Source organism: Hibiscus syriacus, unplaced genomic scaffold, assembly GCF_006381635.1.
Source record: "Hibiscus syriacus cultivar Baekdansim isolate YM2019G1 unplaced genomic scaffold, ASM638163v2 tig00110551_pilon, whole genome shotgun sequence".
In the NCBI taxonomy this organism is placed as follows: domain Eukaryota; kingdom Viridiplantae; phylum Streptophyta; class Magnoliopsida; order Malvales; family Malvaceae; genus Hibiscus; species Hibiscus syriacus.
In genome coordinates this window covers 1,978,641-1,990,370 of record NW_024062778.1, presented here as the reverse complement: position 1 = coordinate 1,990,370, position 11,730 = coordinate 1,978,641, and the positions used below count along the sequence as shown (strand labels likewise).

Here is an 11,730-nt window from a genome sequence, read left to right as displayed (position 1 = left end):
AACCCCTTTGTCCATTAATGCATATTATTCGTGTGTAATAAACACTTTTTGTGGATCAATTACCTCTTTTTATGATGCAAATGATAAAAAAATAAATATGAAAGAAAAATTAATTAGTAAGATAGAAATAATATAATAGAAAAAGTAAAGAAAATGATAAACTGGATGTTTTGAACAGGAAGTAAAACATCCTAGGTTTTGAAATAGAGTTTCGGGGTGGGCTATAATTCTCTGTAGTCTCCTGGTTTAGGTTCTAAAGAAGGTACCCGAGTTCTCCTTGCTGGTGCCCCCTTAGGCTTACCAGACCCTCAATCCTTAGCCTATTACAATCCTATGTGGACCAAGTTAAACTCGAGAAGATACATTCCCTTATGTCTATACAGAGAATGAATTCACACAAAAACATAAGGTATATGAATCCTGAAGTTTACTTGCTAGGCCTATACGGAGAATAAATTCCCACGAAGGCGTCGCTTTCACCTCTACTTAAGAAAAGGTTTGGAGCTCGGGTATAGAGCCTGAGATGAATTTTTTTAATAATTTGAAACCATTAAAAAACTTCAGTACAACTATTTATTTGAAAAATAATCAAAGGGAAGTAATAAGGATCGAAGAATTAACTTAAAATTTTCACCTAAGAAGACAACTAGAAATTAGCCTTAGCCTGACTCATTTACCAGTCCCCAGCAGAGTTGCCAAACTGTCGTAGTCGTCTTTTAAGTTGGGCTCGGAATTGGGCTTCGACTTGAATAAATGGGTTAGAGCCGCCACTGATCATTTAAAAAAATATTTAGGTTGATCAGACACCATCTTACCTGATCTGTGTTTCACCAGAAATATGTCGGATTGGGGAGTCAGTTACATTCAAGGAAGGATTAGCACCCTTGTACTGCCCTTTCGGTACTAATTTAATTTCCAGTTATCTTAATTAAAAAATTGCAAGTTAAATTAAAAAATAAAAAATTCGATCCAAATTACTTACCTTTAATTGATTTAAAGTACCCCTAAAAAGGATCATAAAGAGGTTAAATTATAAAAATAAATTTTGGAGTGATTCAAAAGGAATAATTAACAAAAATTAAATTCGAATACTTTAAATAAAGAAAGGAAAAGAGATACGTAGGTACATACATGCTAAAAAATAAATGGACATAAAATTAACAAAATAAAATGTTAAAAAATAAATAGGACACTTTAATGCCAAATAAAGGGAAGGATTGTATATATTAAAAACACAAAATGATGAAGAAGATAAAGAAAAAGTTAATTGAATTACAATAAGAATAAAATGTCAATTGAAAAATTAATTACAAACAAATATGAAAATTAATTAAATAAAAATAAAAAAATGAATAAAAATAATAATAATAATAAAAATAAAAGAAAATAAAAGAAATAAATAAAAAATATTGGATCAAAAACTCATAAAACATAATAACTTAAAAAAAGATTAAGTGAAAATTGTGAATTGAATTTTAAAAAAATCGAATTTAAAAATAATAGAGGGACCAGGGCTACAATTAGCCCTTACCCGATAAAAAACACGTGGATCCTGGGGTGAAAACGGTCGGGTTACGGGTCGACTATAAAGTCCAAATTCAACAATTTTTCATTTTCTCCTTCCCCTCAAATGAATCAAAACCAAAAATCTCAAATTCTCTAAATTGTTCTTCGTGTTTTTCATGGCACGAAGAACATTCATCCTTCAACCTAGATTCTGGCCGGCCACGCCTCCCTGGCCGCATTAGATCGACGCCGACCGTCATTTATCGGCGGTGAAACCAAAAAAACCCTTTTTTTGAAAGCTTTCTATCTTCTTTCTTAGAAAATCCATTTTATTTTCACAAACAAGCCTCGCGGAAGGCTAGATCTAAAAAAGATCTTTCGAAAAAATCTTCCCCTTTCGATCTTTGGCTTCTTTATTTCAAATCTGAAATAAAAATAGTATTAACCCCAAACACAAACACATGTAAACCAACCGAGAAGGATAAAAAATACCTTGTTTTTTTATTCTTTTCTTTCGAATATTACAAGTGCTCTCTTGCTTCGATCTTACTTCTTTTTTGTTTTACATGTAAATGAATTTATAGCTTTGTGAACCCACTATTTTTGGGTTGATTTAGAATTCTATTTCGACTGAAACATTGATTTGTTTTGTTGTTTTTTGCCGAATAATTTATGTTGTTGTTGCTCGAACGAGGACTCTCCAAGAGTCCTCGAAATGACCGATGTTTCTCCGTGCGACGCTGAAACCCTAACATTTGGCCCATGTGAACCGTTGGATCTGGTGCTATGACGCTTTTGCTTGAATTGTGAACCTTAATTCACTGGGTCAGGAAAACTTGGGTCGGATTGGTTTGTTGGGCTCTTGACCGGGTCGGTTTGTTGGATCAGGCTTGCCCGCCCAATTAGGTTCCCTGCTGGGCCTTTTGGACTGTTGGACTTGGATCCTGTTTTCGGACTCCCTATTTGGACCAAATAACAAAACAAAAGAAAGAAAATAAGTAAATAAAAAATGAAATAAAAATAATAAAATATAATAAATAATATATAATATAATATTATAATATATATCATATACATGTAAATATTTTTTTAAAACTATATGATATATTTTCAAAATGTTTTTAAAAAAACTATATATTATATATATATATTTAAAATATTTTCAAAAACTATATATTATATATATTTTCAAAATATTTTCAAAAATTATATATTATATATATGTTTTGCAAAATGTTTTCAAAAACTATATATATATATATATATATATATATATATATATTCAAAACATTTCAAAAACTATATGTTATATATATTTTCAAAAACTATATATTATATATTTTTTAAAAACTATATTATATATATATATATGTTTTCAAAACAATTGTTTTCAAAAAAACCAAATACATTATATCTTAATTATATATACTAAATAAAACCCCATACAAAAATGAGTGACTACAGTGTTTTATGAACTTTTAAAATTTATGCATTTTCTATGTGATTTAAAAAAGTTAAATAAAAAATAAAAAATGAACCAGTTATCCATGATCTAAAAATGTGCATACCCAATTACTAAATACTTGAACTTGACGGGTCGAGTCACGAGTCAACAAATATACCCGGAACTTTGGGTACCAAAAAATACGGGTACCGGATTTGACACCCTAATTGCATGTAATCTTATTATTTTGTTATATATGGGGGAAGATTGGGTGAAGTGAAAGGTCATTTGTATGATCTCTATGGCTTTTCATGATTAAAATTGTATTCAAAGGAAAGTTACTTGACGCAAGTCAAATGTTCGATTTATCTATCCTTAGAATCAGTTGTTGGTGCAAAGCTAAATGATGATGACATGTCATTTCCTCTATTAATGATTTTATCCCTAAACCTTCAACTATGGGTAAGAGGAACAATGGAAGCTCTCCTAGTCCTTAAATTCAATGCGGACGAAGCTTCAGGGGACCGACCAATGTCGGTGGCTTCTGGGTCCGGCTTGTAAAGATGCGTTATGAGATATATTCTTTCCTGGAATGCCAAAGATCACATTTATGAACAGGGTGCCATTTTAGTCCCCTAAAAATATCTGCATATCACACTAATAGCCAGCAAGCAATTTCCCATTTTACCTCCATTTCTACCGTCATCTTGGCTTTTATTCCCCAATCTTCGTACCTTCAAGAAGCCATGGAAGTGGTGGTGCCAGTGCCTGCAGCGGCTGTGGAATTCAACTTCGACAACTCATGTTTGTCTCCATACATGACTGCTCCTTCGAGTCCTCAAAGCTTCGGCAGTAGCTTCTTCTTCAGTGCTCCCTCCCATCCCACTCGTGCTTCTTCGTTTGCAGCGGTTCCTTTCGAATGGGAGGAAAAGCCTGGTGTCCCTAAAAGAAAAAGTTTTCATGGAAGAATACACAAAAAAGATAAGACAAACAATGATGATAATGGTGGCGGTGCCGTCGTGGTGATCGGTGTGAAGATTTCAATTTCGAGTTCGAGTTTAGTGGAAAGTTTTGAGAGAACTCCTTTGTCAGCTGAGAAGCTCTTCCATGGCGGAAAGATTCGGCCATTGAAACCGCCGCCTGGGTCTTCGGAGTTCTCAAGCACCGTTTCTTCTCCGAAAGCGAGAGCTTTTCGAAAGAATGACGTCGATCCATTCCAAACAGCCATCGAGAAGTCTCGTAAAGGATCGGTATTAATTGAGCCAAAAAACACACAACCAGAATCGATCCTCCGCTCGTTCTTCATCATCATCTTCAACCTCCAACAACAAGTACAACTACGTTCATAAGAAGAGCAGATCACTGTCTCCTTTCAGAGTATCTAAGGACACCACATTCGAGCAAGAGACGAGCAATCCCAAATCCTATGTTTCTTCAATCCTGTCGTTCTCGAAAGTTAACAGAAAATGGAAGTTGAAAGATCTTTTGTTGTTCAGGAGTGCAACGAGTAATGATTCTTTCAGAAAATATGCTGTTTTGTACTTTTGTCTAAGAAAGACGCCGAGGATCTTAATAATTTAAGCTTCCAGTCTACTGAGAGTGTCGGGTAGAGTTCGTGGCGAGTATGGGCTCAGGAGTTGCATTACACGGCGAACCGGGCTATGTCGGAGGTAGCTTTGTAAATGAGATGAGTCACATTGTGAGTTACTTGAGATCTATTCGATCAAAGCTCGATAAATATTTGATTTGGATGGACTCCACTCGAACTTGACTCGAGTTCTTCACGGACCATAACAAGCTACTTCATAATCGACTTGAAAAGTTCACGAGATACTCGGAAAAATAATGAAGAAAGTTACCATACCCTTTGTTAGGTTGAGCTATTATAAAAACTCTTAATTATTTCATAGCTCAGTTTGAGCGGTTTATGTTGAGATAGACCTGATGAAATAACCTACGTAAGTGAGAAGGATTAGCCACCTTCTATGAAAAAAGTTTGGCCGTTTTTCTAGTACACTTATTAGAATCCCGAGAAAAGAGGGATAAACATATATACACTTTTGTATATAATCTTTGTAGACACATCGAGGACTCAAGTGGATGAAGGGATTAGTTGTGTGTTATGAGTTTACCCTCATCTTAGAAAGTTCAAGACTAGTTTCACTTATCTAAGACAAGGATTGCTCATCATCACTATGTACTAGTTCCAGATACGTTCACAAGTGCTTAAGCAACTAATCTCGATATTGTTCTTCTCGTGTTTTAACTTCATTGCTCTCATCTTGACGAAAGAATTCTTTCGCATTAGTGGGGGAATGTTGATAATGCTCAAATTAGGTTATCCCACTAGTATTAGAAATATGCTAAATTAGGTTATCCCACTAGTATTGCAAATATGCTCAAAATTATTGTTGGTAAAATTGACTGCTGCAAAACGAGGCGTTAGAACTGAGTGGAAAATATTAAATAAAATAATCAATCAGAATGATAACCGTGTCGTGGTAATCCACTGCCTTAGAAGCAAATTCGCCCCGATGTGTGTAATCGCTACAATGGATAAACAACCCCTAAGGTTAACACAGCTCTCCAAGAATTCGTACACCCGAAAACTGGAGTGAACTTGGTGGTATTACTCTTCTCTTAACTCAAACAACACTCAAAAGAGAGGAGTGTTTCAAAGCAAATGTTTGCTTGGGATATCTCAAAATGAATGAAATTCATCACTATTTATAGGCTAAAATAGTGAGGGCAAAATCGTCATTTCCAATACTAGTGGGATAACCTAATTTTGAGCATATTTGCAATACTAGTGGGATAACCTAATTTAGCATATTTCTAATACTAGTGGGATAACCTAATTTGAGCATTATCAACATTCCCCCACTAATGCGAAAGAATTCTTTCGTAAAGATGAGAGCAATGAAGTTAAAACATGAGAAGAGCAATAGCGAGATTAGTTGCTTAAGCACTAGTGAACGTATCTGGAACTAGTACAAGTGATGATGAGCAATCCTTCTCTTAGATAAGTGAAACTAGTCTTGAACTTTCTAAGATGGGGTTAAACTCATAACACACAACTAACCCCTTCATCCACTAAAGTCCTCGATGTGTCTACAAAGAATATATACAAAAGCGTATATATGTTCAACCCTCTTTCCTCAGGATTCTAATAAGTGTACTAGAAAACGACCCAACATTTTTCATAGAAGGTGGCTAATCCTTCTCACTTACGTAGGTTATTTCATCAAGTTTATCTCGACATAAACCACCCTTAACAGGGATATGAAATAATTAAGAGCTTTTATAATAGCTCAACCTCACAAAGGGTATGGTGACTTTCTTCAAGTTCATTATTAATGAACCACCCAAACTCTGAGATAAGAAATCATTAAGAATAAATATTCAGCCTCATAATTCGGTGAATTCAATATGTCCTTCTCACTAGGAACTCACATTCAATATGTCCTTTTCACTAGGAACTCCCAAACTCTTGGGTTTGAATTCATTAAGAGTTTAATAAAACTCATCCTCTCAAGTGATAAGTTCATTTAGTCCTTCGCGATTAGAACTACCCACTCAACTCTGGGTTATGAACTTATTAAGAATAGATATTCAGCCAAAATCGGTAAATTCATCAAGTCTTTCTCACTAAGACCACCCAAATCCTGGGCTATGAATTTATTAAGAGCAATTAAGCTCATCCTGGGCATGCACATTATTCATCATAGGGATAGGCAGTAGGAATGTGCATTATGAGTCTTTCCATGGTTTCATTTTTTCACATGGAACTTAGATAACTACGTTGGGTATCCACCATGAATTCCTCAACCAATGGGCTTTAGACCATTCCCCTCGACGAATCTAGGACCAGTTTCCTAGTTAACCCTTTCGTAACTGGATCTGCCAGGTTCCTTTCCAACTTCACATACTCTAAAGAGAACACTGCATTCTTTATTAAGTGTCTAACTGATTCATGTCTTATGCGAATGTGTCTTTCTTACCATTGTAAGCTTGGTTCTTAGCCACACATATTGGAGCTTGTGAATCACACAATAAGGAAACTGGAGAAGTCAATCTTCCCTACAACTGAATATCTGCTAACAAGCTTATGAGCCACTCGGTTTCTTGCCCAACTAGGTAAAGAGCTATAAACTCTGACTCTATGGTAGAACGAGCAATACAAGTCTGCTTTGATGATTTCCACGAGATTGCTGCTCCATCTAAAGTAAAACATACCCGCTCGTAGAGCTTAGCTTAGCTCATCATTATTAGAAACCCAATTGACATCACAATATCCTTCCAGTACCATAGGATAGCCAACAAACTCAAGTTTTCAATCCAAAGTACCCTTAAGATACTTCAGTAAGCGTCTAAGAGCAATCCAGTGTTCACCACTCGGATTATGAGTATATATACTTAGTCTACTCACAACATAAACAATATCAAGATGAGTATAGTTCATTAAGAACATTAATATTTTGATTAATTTAGCATATTCTGTTTGGGAAACACTACTTCCTTTATTCTTAAAGAGATATATGCTAGGGTTACAAGGGTTTGAACAGGGACGACATCAAAACTGTCAAATTTCTTTAACACTTTCTCAAGATAGTGTGCTTGACTTAAAGAAAAAACCCTTTTCAGTTTTTGTAATTTTGACTCCTAAGATTACATTAACTTCTCCCAGATCCATCATCTCAAATTTAGTGGACAAGAAAATATTTGTTTTGTTAATGGACTCAATGTTAGAACTAAAAATCAACATGTCATCAACATACAAAACTTATGATGACTCAATCAGTACCAAACATCCTCGAATACAAGAAAGCAAAAAAACTAAAACTAAGTATAGTTTTATGAAATTTCTTGTACCATTGTTCCCATATAGATCTCTTCATCTAGATCTCCATTCACAAATGCAGTCTTAACATCCATTTGATGTACTCACAACTTATGAATGGAGGCTAGTGCAAATAATACACGGATCGTTGAGGTGTTCATAATGGGAGAGTAAGAATCAAAGTAGTCTAAAACAAACTTATGAGTGAACTCATTGACAACTAGCCTTGCCATGTACCACTGGATCAAACCATCTGGTCTCATTTTCTTCTGGAAGATTCATTTTCTACAGATTGGTTTAAATCCTTTAGGCAAGTCAACTAATTCCCAAGTATGATTAGACATTACCGATTCTAGTTCATCATTAATAGCATTTTTCTAGAACTAGTATCGATAGATCTTATAGCCTTTTTAGGATCCTCATATGATATTTAAGCTATATGATCAGAAAGAGAGACTAAATCATTTATCTTAGAAATAAAGGAAGTGATAAAATTTGGTCAAAATAGTCTTTTACTTCTTCTAGGCTCGAAATCAATTTCTTAAGAAGACCTAGCAGGAATACTAGAAAAAGTGGATAGAATATTTTCTATTTGAGTTTATGCATTTAATCTACATTTTAAGACCCCCACATTTCTAACATTTTAGGATATCCATAAGTGTCTTGTAAAACGTGTAAACAAATACTCAATCATACTAGAGTAAAGTTTGTTATGAGTTTTAGCCATAAAACTATATTTTAACAAACTCAATTTTTGTTTACACATAATTATATTCTCAAAGTTTTGAGAAGTTACAAATCATTAAGATTAAAATGTGTAAACCATTATGAAATTCTTTATGACTCTTTCTCATTCAAAATGAATTTCGATTTTTTCCTAATATCAAAAACATGATCTCAAGTTTAAAACAAGATATTTTAACACAAATTCTGAAATAGATAATCTCTTTTCTTTCCTCTACTTAGGAAATTCACTTAAAGAGATTTAATAGCTACAACACTCTTAGTAGCAATAGTGTCTATCATATTTTCATTCATGATATTCAACATATTAGCCTTAAAGAGATCATCACATATTTTATTTACTATGACTAAGTTTGGTATTCCACTCAACCAAATTAATCTCTACTCTTTTAACTTCTGCACTAAGTTTTAAGATATTTTTATCTTGTCATAGTATTTTATAAATTTGAATAGTGAGCATAGTAATGAACAATACACCAGGTAGGTTTCTATGAAAGAGAGGTGGTGCACTAGGCACGCTTAAGTACCAAGTCTTCACAGAACCAATCCTAGACATGCACTTTCATACTCATCACACTACTTTCCAATAAATTATTTATAGATTTTCTCTTTCTTACGGCTTCTTAAAGAAATACGCGTGATACTTTTAACCACATTAGTATCTTATTAAGCATATATATTTTAGGCTTGCACTACTTCCTTATCCTTAGTAGTACTACCTTAGTCTTTACTAGTGGTTTTATCTCATTTCATAGTACCACTAAGTTTTAAAGACTAGTTTAAAGGCTCACACAATCTAATTCATGTAATTAAAAGATATGAATTAACAGGAAACAAGTCTAAATAATCTGACCCGCAGGTATAATCAAAATTGCAATTAGACTTATTCATTCTCATCATGCATGCAACTTCATTCTTTGCAACATCATTTTGAAGAATCTTCTCGTTCAACATCATCATCTTCATGATTCTTCAAAATTGCAACTGTATTTTTATCTTTATAAATTTCTCAAAAGAAATTATTAGTATGACAAGAGAGTTGACATTTATTTTCAACTTACTATTTTTATTTTCAACTTACTATTCAGAACTGAATAATCTTACCCCCTTTAAGCAATCATATCAATGCTTATAAAACATTAAAGTTCTTAGTGCTCTAAAAAGTGTTACAATAATGCTTGTAACACAAAATTAAAGCTAACATATAATAATAAAACTTCAATTCACCAATGACAATACTATTTTAAATAGCAATTAGGTGTTCAAAAAACAACAATGAAGATGTATTATTATACATTAAAATCTTAATTACTCGTACTAGAAATCCCATGCATTATTATACATTAATCTCTTGCATTAAAAGCTCACAAACCTCTTTAAAGGATTTTCATTAAACTTTCAACAAAAAAACATATTATTTGTTTCAAAATATGCTTTACTAAATCATACGTTTATTACTATCATCATATCAACTATCATTATTCACAAACAAATATGATGAATACGTCTTACCAGATCTAATGGCCATGCCTCACTCGGGTTAGATATCATATTCTTGAGTTTCATCATATTTTAGCAACAATATAGAAATTTGCTTCTAAATTATTGGTAAAATTGACTGCTGCGAAACGAGGCGTTAGCACTAACTAGAAAATATTAAATAAAATAATCAATCAGAATGATAACCGTGTCATGGTAATCCAATGCCTTAGAAGCAAATTCGCCCCGATGTATGTAATTGCTAAAATGGATAAACAACCCCCTGAGGTTAACACGGCTCTCCAAGAATTCGTACACCCAAAAACTAGAGTGAACTTGGTGGTATTGCTCTTCTCTCAACTCAAACAAAACTCAAAAGAGAGGAGTGTTTCAAAGCAAATGTTTGCTTGGGATATCTCAAAATGAATGAAATTGCTGACTATTTATAGGCTAAAATAGTGAGGGCAAAATCGTCATTTCCAATACTAGTGGGATAACCTAATTTTGAGTAAATTTGCAATACTAGTGGGATAACCTAATTTAGCATATTTATAATACTAGTGGGATAACCTAATTTGAGCACTTTTTTCTAAGAAAGATGCCTAGGATCATAACAATTTAAGCTTCCAGTCTACTGAGAGTGTCGGGTCGAGTTCGAGGCGAGTATGGGTTCACGAGTTGCATTACACGGCGAACCGGGCTATGTCGGAGGTAGGATTGTAAATGAGAAGAGCCACATTGTGAGTTACTCGAGATCGATTCGATCAAAGCTCGATAAATATTTGATTTGGACGGACTCCACTCGAACTTGACTCGAGTTCTTAACGAGCCGTAACAAGCTACTTCATACTTGACTTGAAAAGCTAAAGAGATACTCAAAAAAATAATATATTAAAATTTTATTTTTAAAAAATTAAATTATTAATAATATTAATTTTTATGTGTTGATTTAAAAAAATACAGTATAAATGTATTTAAAATTTAGGTTTAAGTTTAAATTTGAGTTTTAACTTAGTTAAGTTTAAAATTTTCTTTTTTCTTTTTTAACTTTTTCGAGCTTCAATTCATGATTTCGAGTTCGAGTTGAGCTTGAAAATTCTGGGCTCGCGAGTTTTCTAGCTGAGTCAAACTCTATTTCAGAGTTTTTGAATTGAGTCGAGCTCAACAATACTCGAACTCGACTTGACTCGTTTACGGTCCTAGTAGGAGGAGATGAGGAGGAAGACATTTTTACCATACAAGCACGGTCTTCTTGGATGTTTGGGTTTCAACCCTGGAATGCATGAGCTCTCCAGGAGTATTGCGTCTTTGACACATGGACGATCAACATTTCTTGTTTTAGTGCTTCTTTTTAATGTTACTCGAATTTAAATATATATATTTGTAATATAATGACAAATGATATCATTTTAATCTTAATCACTATTAAATTTTATGTTTAATTTGGAATATTTCCTTTAAATATATTTTTACTCAAGGTACACATAGGATTTTGATTTTTCATTTCCCTTGTGTTCTAAATAAATTGATATGGTTATGGATCAAAATATATATGCTTTTTTATTGTGTTTTTGTCTATGAAATTACATGTCTTTGTCACCACAAAAGCATGGATTAAAGGAATAACATAATCTAATGTACTAAATTTCTTAAACAAAGTCAAAGATTCAAAACTTGGCGTCTGCGAATAGAGTAAACTGTGTGAGGAGGGTTGCCC

The 11,730-nt window shown here is 33.4% G+C and overlaps 1 pseudogene; it reads left to right on the top strand.

Moving 5' to 3' along the window:
* The first annotated feature begins 3,696 nt into the window (after window positions 1-3,696).
* Window positions 3,697-11,393, top strand: LOC120131270 (annotated as a pseudogene).
* The last annotated feature ends 337 nt before the right edge of the window (window positions 11,394-11,730 follow it).